The sequence below is a fragment of the Brienomyrus brachyistius genome, chromosome 18 (assembly GCF_023856365.1).
Source record: "Brienomyrus brachyistius isolate T26 chromosome 18, BBRACH_0.4, whole genome shotgun sequence".
NCBI classification, from domain to species: domain Eukaryota; kingdom Metazoa; phylum Chordata; class Actinopteri; order Osteoglossiformes; family Mormyridae; genus Brienomyrus; species Brienomyrus brachyistius.
This window is the reverse complement of record NC_064550.1, coordinates 15,289,416-15,311,591: the sequence shown is the minus strand read 5'-3', so window position 1 is coordinate 15,311,591 and position 22,176 is coordinate 15,289,416. Positions and strand designations below refer to the sequence as shown.

General features: G+C 45.3%; 2 non-coding genes across 2 annotated transcripts; both read right to left on the bottom strand.

Moving 5' to 3' along the window:
* Positions 1-509: 509 nt before the first annotated feature.
* trnav-uac (transfer RNA valine (anticodon UAC)) lies at positions 510-582 on the bottom strand. Its single transcript has one exon. It is a non-coding gene; the product is annotated as a tRNA-Val (tRNA).
* A 517-nt stretch (positions 583-1,099) lies between these two features.
* On the bottom strand, positions 1,100-1,172 carry trnav-uac (transfer RNA valine (anticodon UAC)). Its single transcript has one exon. It is a non-coding gene; the product is annotated as a tRNA-Val (tRNA).
* Positions 1,173-22,176: the final 21,004 nt, after the last annotated feature.

Here is a 22,176-nt window from a genome sequence, read left to right as displayed (position 1 = left end):
GCCCACCGAAATGGAAACTCAGCACCTTCTGTGTATAAAGCACAATTCAATTCAAAAGACTTTATTTGTCCCCGAGGGGCAATTTAAAAGGCACAGAGGGGCAGCACACACACATAACAGTTGTAACATTTGACACAACAGATGACACACAATAGACACACAATGAACTATGTAAACGTAGGTAACTCTAGAGGACCGGAGCCCTACGCTATGGAACGCATGAAGCGGTGGGAGATGAAGCTGATGTGATGCCGTGCAAAGGACTGGTCATAGAATTCTGAGGATGTAAGAGAAATTAAGCTTTATTTACCACTTGCATAACTATGACTACAGTGGTCTGTATGACGAACATGGGGCCTTTTTCCAAAAGCATGACTTTGAGGTTAACTTGTGGGATTTAAGAAGATTGAAAGTAAATGAAGACAATGTCACTCTGAACTACAGCACCTCATATCCAGCTAAATGAGAAACCCAAGTTACTGGCCCACAACACCACCCATAAGAGCGACTGATCCCACTGGGGTTTGAACCCAGGACCTTCTGCGTGTAAAGCAGACGTGATAACCACTACACTATGGAATCAATGCAGATGACAGCAGCTAAATGTGAAGGTCTGCGATTCAGAGGATGGGTGGCAGAATGGCGAGAATGTAAGAGAAATTATGCCTTGTTTACGTTTCTCACAAAAATGAGAACAGGAGCCTGTAACACAAAGCAAAATTTGCTGCTAAGCTATACTACTTGTCAGATTTGAAGTACACCAGTTTAAATAGAGTATATCTTGATTCACTTATATTTAGCCCAGGCTACCTTGAATCTGACAAGTTATCTTACTAACCCAAAAGTCCAGCTTTGTGACAGTGGTCCCAGGAACACTGGAGTGTTTCTTATATTCTTTATCCCATGTTTTCTGTGTATAAACATGCGAGTGAAACTTGGGGTTTCACCAGGTCAGAAATTCATCCATTATGTGGGGGGGGTCGCTCAAGGGTCCGAGGGAGATATGATTACTCTCCCAAGAATGGGACTTGAAACAGTGACCTTCCAATCACAGGCCTGATCCACTGAGTCAGACCGCCTCCATGCCCAATAAAATCACTGATTCCACTGGGGCTTGAACCCAGGACCTTCTGCGTGTAAAGCAGACATGATAACCACTACACTATGGAACCACAACCGTATGGAAGTTTATAAAGGTGATGGGATGTGAGGCAGAGGATCAGCGAGAAAATGGCGTGAATGTAAGAGATATTAATCTCTATGTACCCCTAGCACATGGATGACAACAGGGGGCTGAATCAGGAACCAGAATTTGTTTTTGAGCCAGTTAACTTGTCACATTCATGCACATTGGAATATCTTTTGTGGGGGGGGGGGGGGGGGGGGGCCCTCAGCATGTAAAGCAAACGTGAAAACCGATACGCTCAGTTTTCTTACTGAACTCATGATCACTTGTGGAGCTCATGCACATAATGCCGTGTGCAACGATCAGCCAGTCATGTAAGCAAGGCCCCCAACACGGCTACGTATTTCAATGCAGAGGAACAGAGAATTATTATGGAAAACGGGAAGAATGTAAAAATACAGTAACGTCAAAGAGTAACACCGCAGCTGACGCCAAAGCTAGAAAGCCGTGCTGGCAAAAGATCTGACAGTGAAAATGCATACAAGCAATTTGATTGTTAAGAAAATCTCAATAATTGTATTACAAACATGTGTATTGTGTTTTATTTGTGTAATTATTATTTGTCTTTCTTAATTTTCATTCTCTTTTTTATTATTCATGATCAGTATGACATTAACCTTGTCACCCTTCCAAACCCATACAATATTCCTTTATCCATCATACACACGCGTGCGCACATGTCACACACACACAGACACGCATGGGCACGTTGGCCTACCTGTGTAAATCGATAGGAATACCAAAAACGGACACTGACGCAGATCAGCAGGTTGTTAAGCCTCCCAACAAGTAACCGAGGTGGAGCTGGGGAGGCAGTCATAGGAGTCAGGTGATCGGTGCCAGAGGCGATGATCGGGATTGGATCGGGATTGGATCGGGATTGGATCGGGATTGGGTAACCAGGCGTTGATGAGCTAGGCAAGTCTCGGGGTCTAAGGGACGAGGTAGACGTGGTACACGCAAAGGCAGACATGGGAGGAAACACTCAAACTCAAGTAACTCCATGAAGACATGACATGCTGGTGAGCCTGACCTCCCCACATAGGCGAATGATTCAGCTGAGTTGGGGAGCAGCTGAGAGGGGCGTGACTCTCCGGAGCCACCAGGGAAATCATGGAGAGGTCAGGGGGCCTGGCCACAGTGACGCAGCCGGGACACCTCTGGGGGGCTCCCTAACACAAAACAGGGACCTTCCATTCATTTCTATGAGAAAGCACCCTAATCCCAGTCAGGTCACCCGCAGCCTCTACCTAACCCCAATCTTAACCCTCTGGAGTCGGCCGTCCTGGTCTCTAAACGTGATCTATGCAAACTGTCACACGTTTTAGCAGAGCGACATCCATGTTCATTAATAATTACACCGTTCAGAGTAAAAAGCCCAGAATAAATGCGTTAAAAGCTATAAACAGATGACAGATGTGTCCAGTGAAGTCTGCTTTACGGAATGGACTATGGGAGACAATGCAAAGCAGATGTAATAACCACTGCACTGTAGAGCCACATACTACATTGGGAGATGGTGTTAGATAGAGATGTTGAGATAAGATGAAGAGGACGGGAGACAGAACTGGCGGACAGTAGGAGCACAGGCAGACCACAAAATTTCCTGCCACTATGTTAAATCACTAATTCAGTAAGCTGTGGGACTGTGGCACAGCACGAGAACAGAGGACCAACCGTCAGAGTCACCTCTGGGTACGCTGATTGTGTGCTTAGATTACAGAGCGTGGGAAAGTGCTGGCTCAGGCAGGTGGGGGGGGAGGGGGGTCTTCAGGAAGACGATGTGCAGGGGTAGGGGCCAAACCTTCACCCCGTTCCCAGAGTCAATGAGCTCATCAGCAAGAACCTGTCTCCTTTATACACCCCCCCCCCACCCAAAGCGCCTCATCTGTCATACTGCACTGAAAACAGATTTTATGAGAAGTAAAAGAATAATAAGGACCAAATTGTCATGGTGTACGGGGCACGGAGCGGGTATGCGGGAAGAGGACTCGCGGAATTGGGTGAATATGGGGTTTAATCAAGGGAGAGACCAGCAGGAAGAGACAAGCAGGAAGAGACAAGCAGGAAGAGACCAGCAGGAAGAGACAAGCAGGAAGAGACCAGCAGGAAGAGACCAGCAGGAAGAGACCAGCAGGAAGAGACAAGCAGGAAGAGACCAGCAGGAAGAGACAAGCGCTGCACAACGTTAATGGCTGAACTGAAGAGAAGCACACAGACATGGACTAAAATGCACAATTCCACACGAGGCAGACGAGGGGCGTGGCTCACGGGAGGACCGGACGACCGGATCATGACAAAAATAACGAATATTAAGATTTTTTTACATTTATATGATCTGATGTATTATCTGTATGATTCCATTTTTTTATACTCAAAATCATGAAATATGTGGAGCTCAGCTGCAGACACAGCGGGAGGCAAGAGGTGTGGGAAGCGACGAGCTCCAGCTTCCCTCTGATCGCGCCGCAGCTCAGCACCTGCGCAGACCGGCACCTCCGGCTGCGTGCATGAGACTGTCGGCCTGTGGGCAGTAAATGCGCGTCTGTCACTGTCTGTATGTATATCAGCAATGTAATGTAATCGCTGGACTCAAACTCAGGTCTCCATAGTCATGATAAACTGCAATGAAAAAGCATGTATTTCAACGAATGCTGATATGAAAAATGCAACATCCAGTCACCCAACCAACACCCAACTGAATGCTGAATTTTGTGAGTGTAAATCTGGCTGTGGGCCTAACCCCCCCCCCCCCCCCCCCCATTTAGATGAGGCCCCTCTGTCTTCCTGTTAGTCTTCCTCATTGGGGATTCTCACTTTTAATCGGCCTGGATACGCCGCTGTCCTGAACTGTCCCAGAATGTCCATTTCCCTGCTACTTCGCTATGCTCAGAACATTGTGAATTCTGCCAAACCACCAGTGGTTTGTTGTTTCTCGCAGCCCCCCTCCCCTCCCCCCCCCCCCCGCCCCCTCAAACCTCCAACCTGGAGATGGTAGCTAGCCAGCTGGCCAGCAGAACATGATGCTTCAGCATCTTCTAATTAAGGAACACAGTATTTAGCAAAGTGACGGTTAATCACACCTCAAGGGCCACACAGAAATGTGTGGTTTGAGTCGTGGGAAACTCCATGTGCCTGTGAGAGTGAATGGTGTGTGAGTGTGTCCTGTGATGGGCTGCCCCCCCCCATCCTGGGTTGTTCCCTGCCTCGTGCCCATTGCTTCCGGGATAGGCTCCGGACCCCCCGCGACCCAGTAGGATAAGCGGTTTGGAAAATGGATGGATATATATATATATCTCTTGTCCATGCATGTCTTGTTCTTGTTCCAGTAGCCCACTTATCGTCAGATTGTCCTGGTTCCTCAACATCTGGCGCAGACCTTGTTAATCCGGGCGACGTCTGAGCCGGCATGACTCTATTCGTATGTTTGTCTCTCATATTTGAGGTAGGCACAGTATAGCGTGAGGAGGTCTTGCCTAAGGACCCCTACTGGAGGTAGGCCACAACCGGGATTCGAACCCCAGTCTCCCGTGTGAAAGGCGGCGATCTTACCACTACACTAAGAGAAGGTTAGAGGCTAAAATCAAGGCAGCACGGAGGGAAGTTAGCCAGCTATCGGAATTACAGAAAGGTGTGATGAAAAAAGAGGTACCTAATAAGTATAACAAGCTGTCCATAGCTGAGGCCTTAGAAACTGCCAAGCAAAGACTCACAGCCTTGGCTACCCGTCTGAAGAGGTACACCAGAGATATAGAAGCCAGGAGAATAAACCAGACCTTCTCCACTGAACCATCCAAGGTGTACTCTCAGTGGCAGGGTAATAGCATGAAGATAGACCCACCAAGGCTGGAGACTGAGCAATACTGGAAGAGCATATGGGAGAAAGAGGCATCACATAACAACAATGCACAGTGGCTTGTGGAACTAAGAGCAGACCACAGTAACCTCCCTGAACAAGCCCCAGTAACCATCACATTGGCAGACATCCAAGAAAGAGTCTCAAACATGAAGAACTGGACAGCACCAGGTCCTGACATGATCCACGCCTACTGGCTAAAGAAGTTAACTGCACTCCATGAGCGCCTGGCAGCACAGATGAACCAGCTGCTAATGGATGGGACCCACCCGGAATGGCTGACCAAAGGTAGGACAGTCCTGATACCGAAGGACCCCCAGAAGGGACCGGTCCCATCCAACTACCGGCCAATAACCTGCCTCTGCACAACATGGAAGCTCCTATCAGGCATCATAGCGGCTAAGATGAATAGGCACATGGATCAATACATGAGCGGGACCCAGAAAGGAATTGGTAGAGATACCAGAGGAGCAAAACACCAGCTACTGGTAGATAGAGCAGTCACTCAAGACTGTAAGACCAGACATACCAACCTGAGCACCGCCTGGATTGATTACAAGAAAGCCTATGACTCAATGCCTCACACATGGATCCTAGAATGCTTGGAACTGTACAAGATCAACAGGACTCTAAGAGCCTTCATCAGGAATTCAATGGGGCTGTGGAAAACAACTCTAGAGGCCAACTTCAAGCCAATAGCACAGGTTACCATTAAGTGCGGGATTTACCAAGGAGATGCCCTGTCCCCGCTGCTGTTCTGCATAGGCCTTAACCCTCTCAGCCAGATCATCAACAAGACTGGCTACGGATACCGACTACGGAATGGGGCGAACATCAGCCACCTCCTCTACATGGATGACATCAAGCTGTATGCCAAGAGTGAACGAGACATCGATTCACTGATCCACACCACCAGGATCTACAGCAATGACATCGGAATGTCATTCGGGCTGGATAAGTGTAGTCGAATGGTAACAAAGAGGGGGAAAGTAGTCAGAACCGAGGGGATCGTACTGCCAGAGGGCAACATAGCAGACATTGAGGATAGCTACAAGTACCTTGGAATCCCGCAGGCAAACGGGAACCATGAAGAGGCCACAAGGAAAGCAGCAACAACCAAATACCTGCAACGAGTAAGGCAAGTCCTGAGAAGTCAGCTGAATGGGAGGAACAAGATCCGGGCAATCAATACCTACGCCCTACCAGTCATCAGATACCCCGCTGGCGTTATAAGCTGGCCAAAGGAGGAAATGGAAGCCACTGACATCAAGACAAGGAAGCTCCTCACAATGCATGGCGGGTTTCACCCCAAATCCAGCACACTGAGACTATACACTAAGCGGAAAGAAGGAGGCAGAGGACTAGTGAGCGTCAAAGCCACTATCCAGGATGAAACATCGAAGATCCATGATTACATCAGGAACATGGCCCCGACTGATTACGTGCTCAGTGAATACCTCAGGCAACAGAAACCCAAGAAGGAAGAGGGACAAGAACAGGAACCATCATGGAAAGATAAACCCCTGCACGGCATGTATCACCGGCAGATAGAGGAAGTGGCTGACATTGAAAAATCCTACCAGTGGCTGGACAAAGCTGGACTGAAAGACAGCACAGAGGCATTAATCATGGCAGCACAGGAACAAGCTCTAAGTACAAGATCAATAGAGGCTGGGGTCTACCACACCAGGCAGGACCCCAGGTGCAGGCTGTGCAAAGATGCCCCCGAGACGATCCAGCACATAACAGCAGGGTGCAAGATGCTAGCAGGCAAGGCGTACATGGAACGCCATAACCAAGTGGCTGGCATAGTGTACAGGAACATCTGCGGGGAGTATGGGCTGGAAGTCCCAGGGTCAAGATGGGAGACACCTCCAAAGGTGGCTGAGAATGATAAGGCTAAGATCCTGTGGGACTTCCAGATACAGACTGACAAACTGGTAATGGCTAACCAACCGGACATAGTAGTGGTGGACAAGCAGAGGAAGAAGGCCGTAGTGATAGACGTAGCAATCCCAAGCGATGGTAACATCAGGAAGAAGGAACATGAGAAGCTCGAGAAATACCAAGGACTGAGAGAAGAGCTAGAAAAGATGTGGAAGGTGAAGGTAACAGTGGTCCCAGTGGTAATTGGAACACTCGGGGCAGTAACGCCCAAACTGGGAGAGTGGCTCCAACAGATTCCAGGAATGACATCTGAGATCTCTGTCCAGAAGAGCGCAATCCTAGGAACAGCTAAGATACTGCGCAGGACCCTCAAGCTCCCAGGCCTCTGGTAGAGGACCCGAGCTTGAAGGACAAAGACCGCCCACAGGAGGGCGAGTGGGGAATTTTTATATATATATATATATAAAATTCTGATTTTTGGAATGGTGAAAATCACTCTGTCAACCAGGGATTTGAACCAACAACCTCCCAATTACCGGCACAGCATCCTAACCAGCTGGTGCTTGGGGAATCGGCGACTTAAAAACTTCCTTTACGTTGAAACAGCGGGAATAAAGTTTACAACTGTGTTTGCACCTCTGATAAAATAAACGGTTAGATATGTCTCTCAGCAGGCAGTCGAGAAGTAAAGGATTTTATTTTATTTATTTATTTTTGCTGAGGCGGAGGAAGCAATAACTTTGCATCTATGTAAAAACAATCCTGCAGCCTATGAAGAAATGGACAGACTGACTCTCGCCAGAGAGGCGTCCTGTAGGGTATTACAACGGCCCACATGGGCTAAATGAAACAATGCAATATGGAAGAAATACAACGATGCAGTGATCTTGATGTAGTTAATTTACTTCAATCACTTATTTATTTCAACAAAAAAGCAATCCTCTTTCTGAAACAATGCGTACTTGATTTGCCGCAATAATAAATGAATCATGCCATGAGGTAAAAATTATCTAAGGAATGAACTCAGTTTCAGAATTTCTAAACATTTTAGTGAGTATACAAAAAGACACTATCAATAGACAGAAATATATTTATCATATTTTTCTTGTAGGTTCTGATTTCCTTAAAGGCAGAAGACCAATTATATTTATTAATAAGCATTTTTCATCTCTTGAACGTGAAAGATGCTATCGGTAGGTTTTATGGGTCATACAGGAGTGAGCGTATGAGCTACGAAACCAGGCGTACTTCGTTTTCCGTCTCATACATATTCGAATAATCATTCTACAAGATGAGAGATAAGAAAATGTTCTTCTCATATGATGCATGACTTTGGCATTTGCAGTTTTATTACATCGGCTAACGCGTTCTTTTAGCGACACATTGCGAAAACAAATTGAGTTCCTACAATTCTTTTATCTGATGCTTTTATCCAAAGCAATTCACAGTAGAAGGAAGGTTTGCAATTTACGTAGGCACCCTGGGATTCGGACCCATGCCCTTTTGCTTTTCTAGCATAATGCTATACTTGTTATGCTAGAGGAGTTCACTTAACAGACAGAATGAAGGGAGAAGGAGAGGTACTTCTGTTCCAATCTGTTCCCTTCCTTCCTGTTTCTCAGTGTATTGCTGCTCATGTGTGAAACCATGAGTGTAGCAAATTAAAATATGAGAGAGGGTGGGGGGACAGTATAAGGGTTAGGGGAGTGTGGCTTCTTCATTTATGCCTACGATTATGAAACCAACATGACATCTCACTGAATCCTGCCATCTTTATTGTACGGCGAGATCAAATTTTAATTGCGCTTTTATGGAGGATTGTTCCACAGAAGCGGAAATCGTTAAGCCACCTAGAAGCACGTCGAAATGCACGAGAGAATGAGGATAATATAATTGGGCATCATGTAATTACTGGTATGAGTAGAGCTTGAGGGGATGGATATTGTACAGTTTCCAGAGACATGAGACTCAAACTGCTTGGGACTGGAGTTCCTGACTATGCAGATTCATAAAATCCATCAAGGGGTTTCACACCACCAAGCTTTACTTCAGGTTTTGAATATATTTCTATAAAAGGAACAGTTTTTCACACGCAACTCATGTGTGACCCATCGTCGCCGCCCTTCAGTCTCATTCTGCTATTACGGCCTAAAAAAATTACTAAACTGAGAGCAATTTGCGAAAAGTTTTTGAGTTAAACGACCTCACCGCGTTCGCCATTTTACCCCCTGTCTGTGTGACTTAATCAAATGAATTGCCTGTCTGAAATATTTATGGCTATTTTGTGTCTAATTCACAGAAAAAGCATTAAAATGAACAAATGTGTCACTCTTCTTGAAAACCAATATTGCTCCTCCGTACATGGTTTTATTGTGTACAGTCTTATTTCAACGGCGAAAAATTCCACTCAAGCTCAGGGCTCTTTAAAGCCGAACTTCCCCGAGGAAAGAACAGAGAATCAGGCTGGAACTTCACATGGAATTACATAGCAGGAGGACATGATAAAAAATGTTAAGGTAACTGAGGTCTGGTTTTTACAGCCATCTGAAACCTCCCACATTCAGCGATGGGTTTGTTGTTCCTGGGGCCGCACTCAAAAGCCTCCCACCCCGCCGCCCCCAGTTGTTTCAAAAGCTAAATAAATAGCTAGCAAGAGTCAAAAGATGGTAGCTAGCTAGCTGGTTAGCAGAACATGCTGCTTCAGCAGCTACTAAATAAGGAACACGTTTATATTTAATGTAGCGACTGTTTTAGGCCAACAGGGGGTGCCCAAACTACAGGGACCCCACACTAATGCGTGATTTGATTGGTGGCTGGGGATACGCCCTGGACCTCATAGGGCTCATGCCTGCTCACGCTACAGGCAGACACCAGCTCATCTAAGTGCACGTCTTTGGGCTGCTGGAGGAAGGCAATGCAACACAGGGAGAGCATGCAGCTCCTCATGTGCAGAGCATAAGCAGGCCCCCTGGAGGCTGCAGGCAGCACTGCTGAGCCAGTCTGGCACCTCTATATGTTTGAAATTCTTCAATTATAGGCCATAAATGGAGTAAAACTGCGCAACTGCGCAGGGCTATTCACTCATATAATTATATGAAAAGCAGATGATTTTACAAGGCAGACTTTTAAGCAGAGAGCTGGAATTTGTCATCCCGAGGAAGCATTTTTGTGGGTTTATAAGCAGAGATTTTTTTTTTCCATAATGGGGATTTTTGCCATTGAGCAGATGTTGGCAGTCCTACACAACACTGGCAGCACAAGATCAGTGCGCAACAAACAAATGTGATGAATGTCTAAGCTGCTGGTGAACATTCACCAGCCCGGCCACTGGGACGATGATAAGGTGGGGGGGCCAGAGGGCCTTGTGACCCCCCCCAGAGTTAAACATACCTCATTTGTGACACAACCAGAGAATTTAATTACTGAGAGAAGCGGGGGCTTTGCAGCTGTGCAGATGGGGCCCCCACATTTTGTCAGACGGGTCCCCAGGCTGACCCCCCCCCCAACCCTCCCTTATTGGGGGCCTTGGATGAGAGACGGATTCTCCCAGCAGGGTTCACTTAACCGGATATTTAGTTCTGAAAGGCCCCAGGTGAGCAAGGCAGAGTGGGACAAATGTTTAATGCAGAAGGCGGGGGTAAACCTCCTGCTAATTTTAATCCACATCTATCGTAGGTGCCCCCCCCCCCCAACCCCGCTGATGCCCTATAATTGATGAGGTTCGAATCTCTGTTACATGTGGACAGTGAAACCAGCCTTTATGTTGATGATTGTGGTGGGATTTCGTTTAGCAGAAACTGCTTCTATTGGGGTTATTTGAGTTTATTTAAAAAAAAAATTATAAAAAAATAAACATTTAGATGATGCTTTTATGTAATAGAATGCATTGTTTTCAGAAAGCAACTTTACCTGAATGAGGGTTAAGGGCTGGCATGGGGATTTGAACCAATGACCTTACAACTACAAGGAGAGCATCATAACCCCCTGAACCAAGGATATCTATCTCCATGTTTATCTTGTGGTCAGCTGCACCTTGTAAGCACAAGATTCTTATTCATGAAACGGCTTCAGGGCTTTGACTATGTTGAACTTGGTGCAGCGTTGGCACAGAACCGCAGAAATGGCTTGTTGACATTTTACTAAGAGCTCCTTTTCATGTTTTGTCCACGTTCTGCTTGTGGAATCTCCCCACCTCGATGTCATTCAGCTCCTTGCTTGCGTAACCCATTGCAGGAACCACTTCTATGCTTTCGTCTCTGTGGTCATCGAGACATCTGAAGGGCATCTTTGGACGGAGGCTTTAGTACATTCAAGGACAATATTGAGAAATATCGATTGTTGTGTTTGCCTTCGTTCTGAATGAACTGAATCCCTACCTTGATCCAATAGAATGAGAGATTGATTGTCAATACACACACACATTATTAATCTTGGTGGGGTATCAGTCTTAAATGGGTCTGAAGGCAGTAAATAATCATAACCTATCTTGGGGTTTGCTGAACTTTGATGGATTAACAAAAGGCTTTATTCCGAGAAGGCAGACGGTATTGTGTTTGTGCTGTGAAAGTCAAGCAGAAATGGCAATGGGGCGATTCCACTCATTGATTGGGGACCAAAAAAGTTGCACAGAAGAATTTCTCAAAAGTAGTTTTCGGTCTCCTGCTTTTCTTTGAGTTTCCTCGTATTAACCAGAGGACAAAGTGATTTAGGTCGCATTCAGCCGAATTCACTCTGCACTGATCTAATCATAACAGCACCCTTATGTATGTTGTACTGCTCTGAAACAGAAGCTACGCTTTGTATAGCGCTATAGAGTTTTTAAGATTTTGACCGGATTGTTCATTTAGTTTTATGGGTTCTGCTTTTTGGCTGTTTTTAAGGCGACCTTCACCCTATTCTCAGTTTTATTCTGTAATAACACATTTGTTCTCTCATTTCTCAATTTATGGGTGAATAATTTTTTTTTTTGCAAACTCCAGCCTGGCTCTTCCCTGCTTCTCATTGATGAAGGGCTTCTTCCTTACTTTATGGGACTACAGTCCTGCTTCTAGGAGCCTGATATGAACTGTCCTAGCAGTGCACCTCACACCCGCACTTAATGTTTCCCATTCTTTTTGAAGGTCACATGATGTCATGCTGTAATTCATGAGAACCTGTTGGACAAGCTAACGATCATCTCTGGCATTAGACAGTCGCTTCTGCCCTTCACCTGTCTGACTTCTGGTTGTTCCCAGTGTCTCCTGCTTCACATTATTCTTGTGTACTGCTGTCTTAGAAATTTTGAACCTTGAAGCAACCTACTGCTCAGCGTAGCCTCCTGCCAGCAGAACTAGAATTTAACTGGGATTTAAGAATGCAAATTTATTTAAAGATATAGAGTGGTCTCTGAATTTTTTTCCACGGCTGTACAGTGTGTGAGTGCGGTTGTATCACATCCAGGGTCTTCATGTGTTTTGTGACCTACGGTACATGAGGTGGTCTTCTGGTTTGACTATGAACCTGTGTGGCACCTCTTTTGACTTGTTCATTGGTGGAGGGGAACATCTTGGAACCCAGGAACATCGCGCTGCTCCTCACACGCCTGCTACTACAGTACGTCCCTGTTTGTAGATGAAAGTTCAGTTTAAGTTCAGCATCTGCTCACAGGATTTTGGAAGCATAATGTTGTTGTTTCTGTCTTTGGCTTCACTGAGAACTCACATAAAATGTGCCGCTAATTCAATTTAGCATGTCCTGCCTCCCTAACTCGCTTGTAATTGTGATTTTGTTCCGTCAAGGTTCTTTTTCATGTGGAGTTTCTGTTACTTGATGTGACGGGTTCTTGGCTAGGTAACTATTTACGTTTATTTCATTTAGCAGACTTTCTTAGCGGGTATACAAATGAGGCAATTAGCACATTACAAATATATGGCTGTCATGGAGTCCACCAGGCGTAAGTGCAGCTAGGCTGAGCTTCCAGCGAGCGCCTGGATATGTCAGTAAGCAGCACTGGAGCAGGAGCTACACAACATCTACCAAACAAAGCAAGAGCCCAATGAGACTAAGCTACTCAGATCAGCATAAAGTGCGACATTCTGGGAGCATGGAGCCATATCAGGCTAGCAGAGGTGTTCCTGGAACTGATGGGTATTGAGGTCTTTCTTGAAGGTGGAGAAGGAATCTGATGACTGGCAATGGTTCGGCAGCTCAAACAAAATGCTAACTAACGGGGACTGATAAGATGAAAAAAGGAAATAGAATTAAATTTCTTAATTGAACATGAAATGTTATAGATGTATATGCTGGTATATTCTTCATTCATTAGCAAATATTAGCATTTCTTCGCACCGATAGTATGCCTCCAAGCTTAATATGTTTAATGCCTGACTGATGTGAAACATTACTTTGATGTTTTCTTGTAAGGCAGCTAAAGACACTTGAAAGATTAACACAAAATTCCACACACAGAATGCTGCTGATGGAAATTTTACCTGAATTCCGTATCCAGGGAATTGCTAGGCGCACCGCTGTTATATAAACACTGTGACTCACTCTTTTTTCACATTTCATTAAATTTGAAACATGTCCCACTAGAGGTGTGTGTATGTACACGTACGTGCATGAAGCGCTGAACTTATTAGAACACCTTTTTTTCTGTTTCATAATTATTTAACTCACGTCACACCACCTCCAGGAGAACATTGATTACCGGACCAAGGATGGATGTAAACGAACCAATTTGCCACCTTGGATTAGGAGGTGCATTAATTAACAGTAATGAATTTGGCAGATGCATTCACTGCAGAGACGGCCTGTAAGAACCTTTTGCTCCATGTTGTACAGCTCAGATCAGCAGACACCCTCCCTCAATGCATACGCTTTCACAGCGATTCGTTCCGTTTCGTTTTTTGAATAATTTGGACTCACTGGGTGTAATATAAAAGCCACTTTATAAGGTGCACCACTTTAGCTTTCTATGCAATAATACACAGGCTTTTAAAATGTCATCTCGCGTTAATGCAGGCATGTCATAAATATAAGCCTCTGCTTCTAACGGCAGCCATATTGGTGATGAAGTGAGCGATATGCTACGATATACTCCAGCCCATTATGTTTGTTGCTATCAGTTCAGCTCGTACTTCAAAATAAATTGCTTCTTTGGATACTAATTTTTAACTTTTATTTACACAAAGTGAACGAAAATGATTGGTTCAGAGAGATAGCCAATGAGATTGTTGAGGAGGTGGGTCCAAGCAACTAGAGGAGGTGGGACTAAGACATCTGATTGGTTGATCCCGCCTCCACTAATTGCTTGGACCCACCTCCTCTACAATATCATTGGTTATCTCTCTGAATCAATCATTTTTTTCATCCTGTCTTCAGAACACTTTTGTGAATGAGCATATTGTTATGGGCTGTATGATCTGGGTCCCATCTGTATGTGTTGGATAGGTCAGAAGGCTAACACCAGAAGAGCTTCTGGATAGATGGAGAATGTTCTAGCAAAATGAACCAGGAAAATCCATGCCCCTCGTCCTGCTGCTACAACAGTCCTGTCCTGAACCAAGGGCAAAAGTCAAAGTTCATAAATTCGGTATTGGCCCTTTATCTTCTACATCGCTACAGTAGGCTAAATTTAAAACATAAAAAGGAAAATGATTTCCTCTTGGGTAACCTCCGCTTGCAGAGTATAAAGGCAATCTGCCCATTAACTTCCAGCAGAAGTCTAAGCACATATTTGAAACACTGGCAAAACCAAGGGGGAGTTATTTTGCCAGCTTGGAACCGGTCCGTCCTTTACTAATCTGTTCAGTTGCAACCTTAGTGTTCGACAAGGAATCGCAGTTTATTCTGTCATGGGCTTCTGCCTCTTGCTGTTTTTAAGGGCAGAGAAAGGATGAGCTCTGAAGCAGATATGAAAATTAAGAAGCCCTCCGGCCAATGAGAGAACAAAAGGAAAGCAGAGAAGGAGCCGGTCACCTAATTAACTCACAAGTATCACAAGTATCGGTGTCTGAAAAGCAGCTGGGAAGGCTTGGGGTGAAACAGTGCACCACCTTTGTGACTTTTATTGGAAAAATGGAATCAACCAATCAGCAAAAACATTCTGGTCAGCTGATAGTCCCTCCCAATCAGACAAGACCCTACACTTCCTGTAATCACACTAGTGAAAAACAACTGTAACAAAATGCCCGACTTATGCTTTAAAATCACACCTAACAAATTTCTTGCAGAACTGTCTGTTATAAAAACTGCTTTTGCAAAATGTTTATCTTTGTGTCTGCCTTTGCGAAGCTTTTTAATTTAGCATTTCTAAGCCAGTTTAAAATACATTTGCTGTTAAATTTTAATTATACTAAACTCAGTTTAGAATAATTAAATGATTGTTTCGAAATTTTGACTGTTCAAATGTATGTGTTTGTTTGTTGGTTTGTTTGTTTGCATATTGGGAAAATATATGCCTGTGATAAATGTTTCGCATTTTTGTCAGTCTATTTATTAGTTACTATTCAAGCCTTACAAAAGTTTTTAGTTACTGTTTATGAAATTATTTTATTTATTCCACATCAGGCTTTTTAGAAGGCAAATTACTTGTTTGCATTAAATTCATCATGTAATTTTCTCTTGCCGTTTTGGTTGCCAATGCAGAAGCTGCTCCTGTATGTCGTCATGGCAACCGCATCAACTTTGGGCTATTATGTGGTGCGTTGGCATTACGTGCTTAATGAGAGATTCTGGGGCTCTTGCTGTCGCGCGAGACATATCTTCAGAAAAGGAAAGACAAAAAAACAACCCAACCGACTGAACAGTTTGAACTAGCTTTTGTTTTTTATATCAGTTTATTTGTTCATTTATTTTGTAATGTTTTAATGCATCATATGTGCCTGGGGTATTAACGTTTAATCAACTAGGATCATGCAGTTTCAACAAGTTTACCAAAGTTTGCAGCTTTGTAAGTATATGGACGCCTATAAGAGTCTTCAGGGGCTCCGCTCCACACATAGAATAATAACACATTTACTGCTGAGCTGTTTCCTCCCCTGTTGGCCCATGTGGCTGGGGGGGTCCTGAAGATGGCTCCTAGATGGCTTATATGGGTTGTTGGGCCACCAGGTGCTAACTGATGAGCATCACCCCCGGGCCCAACTCCAGGGGCTGTTCCCGGTAAACTGATTGGGGGCAAGCAGCTCAGGTTATCCTGGTTCCCTTCATGCGAGTCCTTGTTGGATTATGGTTTGTCTGATCTTAGAACTAGCTCCATTAGACTTAACCCCATGGGTGGAGGTCACCCACCTCAGAGCAGCTGTCACAGATACCAGCTGGTCAGCTCCCTATTACTGCTTCCTGCTGGGTGAAGACCCTAGGGTAGACCACGGACATGTCAGAGGGATTATAGCCCGACCGGCTGGTGAACATCTGGGGATATCCCAGAGCCCCCCCCCCACCTTGGGGAACAGAACAGAATCATCAAACCCACCCCTGCCTGTAGCTGAAGGCTTGAGCGCTAGAGCGTTCACAGTTATTTTACCTGTATGTGGGATGACATGGAGAGCAGCCTTCTGTGACCTGAGCATGCGATGTGGACAGTAAACATTCATCAGCCCTGCTATCTGTGTTTTAGTGTCACATGTCCGCACGATCGCTCACTGCTCAGTGTTACTCCTCCAGCTGCAATGGCGGTGGCCGTTTGCCCAGCAGAGCACGGCCGGCTGAGCCCATGTCGCTCAGCATTCGTGCCAGAGGGGGTTAATGGACGGGGATAGCGTCGATCCGGAGGTGTGAAACAAAGGATGAGTCCCCCCCCCCCACTCTCTGGCACCTGCCACCACAGCCCATTGCTGCCTCACCGCTGATGAATCCACTGCAACAGCCCTGGGCTGGCAAAAGAAAAGCCAAGATGGCCGCCTTCAAGATTCAGGGACCTGTTTTGGCATTTTTTTACTTTTTTTGCTTTAGATGGATGAGCAAAGAGTCAGGGAGCAGAAAAATAGCGGCAAGCAAGGGGGGGGAGGGGAATAAAGTCAGTCTTTTAGTTGTTCTCTCTCTCTCTCTCTCTATAGTTATCTATGATAGATAGATAGATAGATAGATAGATAGATAGATAGATAGATAGATAGATAGATAGATAGATAGATAGATAGATAGATAGATCTATTTTATTTATATCTCCTGCCAATTTATGGGGCTGATAAGGAATGGATGCCAAATACTGCCTGATTGACCGGAGTAAGATTCCAAGTCTCTGAGTCACCTGTGGTGCAGCTTTGCCAAGACACCACTAGGGGGCGCTGCCACCTGAACGGCGGCCCTCCCAGATCTGGCTGCCAACTCCCTTCCCCACTAGTGCTCCGCCGCCCCGTTTCTGCGCCTGTGGGGAGGCGCCCTGGCGAATTGGCACTTACCTAACCATGGCGGTGAGGCAGGCTTGGGCCTGGCAGACTGCTGCAAATTGCCTTTCCCGCCTTTGAAAGAACCCGGCCGTTTCTTGCCGGACCATTATCTCAGTCAGAGCTGCTGTTCGGTGTTATTTTACAGCTGCTATTTCCAATTATCTTCTGTTGTTTTTTTGTCTCCCCCCCTCCCCCCCCCCAGATGATATGGCCAATCACAGCAGGACAGAAGTGGAGGAAAGTGCAGGCTTCACCCCAGCCCCCATCTGTGGCTGGATCTCCTCACCACAACACCCCCGCCCCCCCCCCTATTCTTCTCCCACTGATGAACTGGGAGGTTGGTTTCTTCCTGGGGCTGCCCACCAGATGCCAGACTGGCTCAGCGTTTTTCACCACAGTGATTTACTCTGTGCTTCACGTTATGCTTGAACTGTGCCTGTCTACATGTGACTAATGCAGAAGTGAACAGTTCAGGTCCAGAAATTAGAGATCAAGACCAAGATTTTATTTCAACCAACTAGTTAAGTACTCTGTGACTGTGACTCTTTATACTCAGCTGGTTGGTTGAAATAAAACCTTGGTCTGGATTTTTACTTTCTGGACCGGATATATCTACCTCTGGTCTGACGTGCATTTCATCTCCTGTTCATGTCACCTTGTCTTCCTCAGACCCATGCAGGCCAGGTCTAAAACTGATAAAGTAGGGACAGCTAGTGCCTGACGCAACTGGAAGTTTCGGGCCTTGATCAAGAGCCCGACAGTGAAATCACTCTGCCAACCATGGGATTTAAAACAGCGACCTTCCAATCATGGTCACAGTGTCTGAACCCACTGACCCACTTGACCAGAGACCTAGAGGAAGGAAGATTATCCCAGTGAATCATCACTGAGAGCATGGTGCGCAGTTCACGGTTCTAAGGACATGATGACGTTAAAATTAATGACACTGTATTCCTAAGGTCCTCCTCATTCTGGTGTTAACTGCCGCCCATCCATCCAACTTCCACGGCCATCCACCCAATTCCGGGTCATGCAGCATTTCCCAGGAAACGCAGGGGCACAGGGGAAGGCGTAGCCTGGATGTATTGGCAATCCATCACAGGGCACACACACACACACGCTCTGGGTAGCTCAGACTTGCCAACTCACCTGATTTTGGACCACGACAGAAAATCCACAAGAAGATGCACAGAACATGCAAATTCCTCCTACGGTGGGATTCGAGGCCCCAGCTCCGCAGCCGTGAGGCCACCACTTAGCACCGAACCCCCACGACTCATACCACCTTATTTTCCAGTAGCACTGACATTCTGAATGAGAATCGAATGAGAAAACAGGGATATGGATCCCAGCTTGCCATGTACCCAGAGACACAGCAGTGAGTGGGCTTTGCATAATACGGAAAAGCACCCGCGATGCAAAGGATCATGTCTGGCATCCCTATGCCATTATCTTCATAGTCAGGGCATATGCCTGCTGTCTATCTGCCATTTTCCCCATATAATTCAGGATGGAACAGGGAGTTATCTTAAAGTAATCTCACAGTGTCACGCCTGATACAAGCTACATCGAATATATGATTGCACTACTGAGATTCAGTTCACTATCCAGCTGTACATAGCTATAAAATAATAATAATAAGAGTTATTATTATAAAAAATGATAAATATATTTATTTCTTTTGTAGAGAAAAAACATATACAATGAGACTGAAGATATTCTATTCTGTTTACTTTGGCTGGTTTTGTAAGTTCTGGAATTCTAGAAGCCTCTCATTGCGGAACTTTCTTTAGACAGGGAGAGTAAAATCACACTTAGGGTCAGAGGTCTGTATCCAGCTTCCGCCGGTTGCCTCATGGCTTCCGCAAGTCCATCAGCTGCGCTTGGTGGATTTCCTTCCACACCTCTGGTCCTGCAAACGGCGCCCTCGTCTGTACACGGAGGTCAAAGCACATCTCGGGGGATTTTGCAGGGGTCTGGCATCCATTGTGTTTTATGGGCAGAGTAATTTGGGTGCAATTTACAGGTTAATTCATTCCTAATTTCCCTATTAATTTCTCTGTGGATTCGATCCGATACTGGCACATGCCTAAATGCTCTCTGATTGGCTGGGCAGCAGCGCAAGGTCAGTGCCTCTTTGCTTCTTCTGGTCAACAATAATCAGACCAAGCATCTGTGCTCAACACGCTACAAAAGCAGGTTTTGCTCTCACAAAGTCATGCTTTTCCCCCTAAGATATGCCTCTGACCATCAGTAAGGAGACGTTCAATTGTATTTCCCTCATTTCATTATTTAATCAGAAGGTTTAACATGTTGTCCTGAGTACGATGCAACATTTGGCCTGTCTTTCTGCTCCGCTGTGATGTTTTCTGCATTGACACCAAACATACAACAGATAAATCATCCCGCCTTTCAGTCGCTGAAATAAAAATCATAAAAAGACACTAAAAAACAGCATTGGTGTTTGTTGTTCATCTCAAAGTCTGTTTTTTTTCTCACAAAGCAAAATAATTTTTTAAAAAGCCCCCATCACTCACTACATCGTACAGCAGAAAACCACGTGAGAAATTACACATGCAGCACTGCGATACATTTTAACTAGATATTTATTCTTTTGAAAAAGTCTTTTTTGTGCACATCAAAATATTAGAACAAAGGCAAAAAACACTGTTACCATGAAAATAAAAGTTGATAAATGTTCTGTTCGCTATTCTGAAAGGCTACCGTTGCCTCGTTGATTATGCAGAACGGCCACAAATTTATTTAAGTAACATTTGGGCTGCCGGAGAGTTAGAGTTTGATACATTTTACTTGTTTAGCAGACACATGTATCCAGAGTGACAAATCGTCACCCGGTCACTGGAGCAATTGGGGGTTAAGGGCCACACTCAGGGGCCCAATAGTGACATTATTCTGCCAGCTGCAGGATTGGAACCAGTAATCATCTAATTATAGGTACAGCATCCTAACCCACTGACAGAAGCACAATAACTAAATATTATGAAGTCTGAAATCTTTATACTCTTAATAAAAAGCCTATGCACCATGAATACACATATCTATGAAATTCACTGTGCAGACACCATGAAAAGGGGTCAGGGTACATACACCCCCAGTAATCACTCAGTAAGTTTCAAAGAGAATGATGCCAGGATAGATAGATGGATGGATGGATGGATGGATGGATGGATGGATGGATGGATGGATGGATAGATAGATAGATAGATAGATAGATAGATAGATAGATAGATAGATAGATAGATAGATAGATAGATAGATAGATAGATAGATAGATACTTCATTAATCCTGATGGAAACGGCAGGGTATAATTAGACTGGTGGACTCAGGTCCATCAGCCTGTCGGAGTGTGAGATATCTCACCATGCTCACCAGCGTTCATGCCAGTGGGGGTTAATGAATGGGGATAACGTTGACCCGGAGGTGTGAAAGAAAGAGTCCCTGGGTTCCACTGGCAAGCTCCAAAAGACAATACCCCCCCCCCCCCACCCCGCTCTCTGGCACCTACCACTGCAGCCCATTGTTGCCTCACTGCTGATGAATCCATTGCAACAGCCCAGGGCTGGCAAAAGAAAAGCCAAGATGGCCGCCCTCAAGAGGCAGGAACCTTTTTTGGCGTTTTTTTTTATTCTTTTTTTGGATGGATGTGAAAAGAGTCAGGGAGCAGAATGAAAAATAGCGGCAAGCAAGGGGGGTGGGATAAAGTCACTCTTTTTAGCTGTTTTTTCCCTCTTTCTCGCTCTCATTCTCTCAAACTTCCCTCCCTGCTGCAGCTTGTGACAAACAGCTTCTCTGGCTCTGGCTGGGAAACTGCTGGTCACCTTTAAACACAGAAAGGAACCATCAGGAGGTTCCGATTCAGCCATCAAGAACCACCCTGAACCGGAACAGGGCCCACCAGTATTGCCCCCCAGGTCAGGGGGACTGGGTCACCCTCTTATCACACACCTGCTAATCTACATTTTGTCAACAGCTAGGGAACAAGACGAATAAAAATTCAAAAACAGATAGACAGTATGTTTGTTATGGGTAGGCATGCAGGGTCTGGTTTGCTGGGGCCGAACTCAAAAATACACTTTGGTTCCCCCCTGTCCTACTAGTGTAGTGTCTGTCGTGGTGATCAGGAGCCCACGTGCAAATACCTGGTTTGTGTGGTGGTGAACTGCCCACTCGTTAGCATTTAGCTACCATCCCCAACCACCTGGTTATAGTGGGTAAATCCTGCAGTAGCTATCAGGAGTCGTTGCCATATTTGACGTTAGCAGGGACAAACATCTTGCCATATGAGTGGAATTTCCGCTCTGTTAGCTGTGGTGCTGTGAAGAGCCGAACACTCTGGTGTTCTGTGTTTGCGAACAATAGTGAATGTATTAGCTACCGCAGTGCTTTCATTAATTACGAAAGAAGTTCTTAGCTTCTGTAATTAATCTAGGGATTTGCTGAAATGAAAAGTAAACTGTATTATTTTTGTATATGGGGGGGTCGGGGGGGGGGTGTCTGTTGAGGAATTTCAAGTGAAGACAGAAATCCGTGCCAATGTCCACATATTTCCGATGGATGTGTAATTTGTGACAGCAAACAGATACAGCCTCCCGATTAGTGTCCTGTAATAAGGAAAAGGAAGCATATTTAGAATATGATTTAGACGCCACGACAGATCCTAGGGAATTAGGAAAACCACGGCAGAGCAATATTGTCATTTCGGTCCATTGTTGACATGCCAGCAGTGATGTTTACCACTCAAACAGCCGATATGTTCCTTACTTAGGAGATGCTGAAGCGGCATGTTTCGCTAACCGGCTAGCTAGCTACCATCTTCCAACTCTGCTCACTTAGTTTCTGAAACGTCGGAGTAACT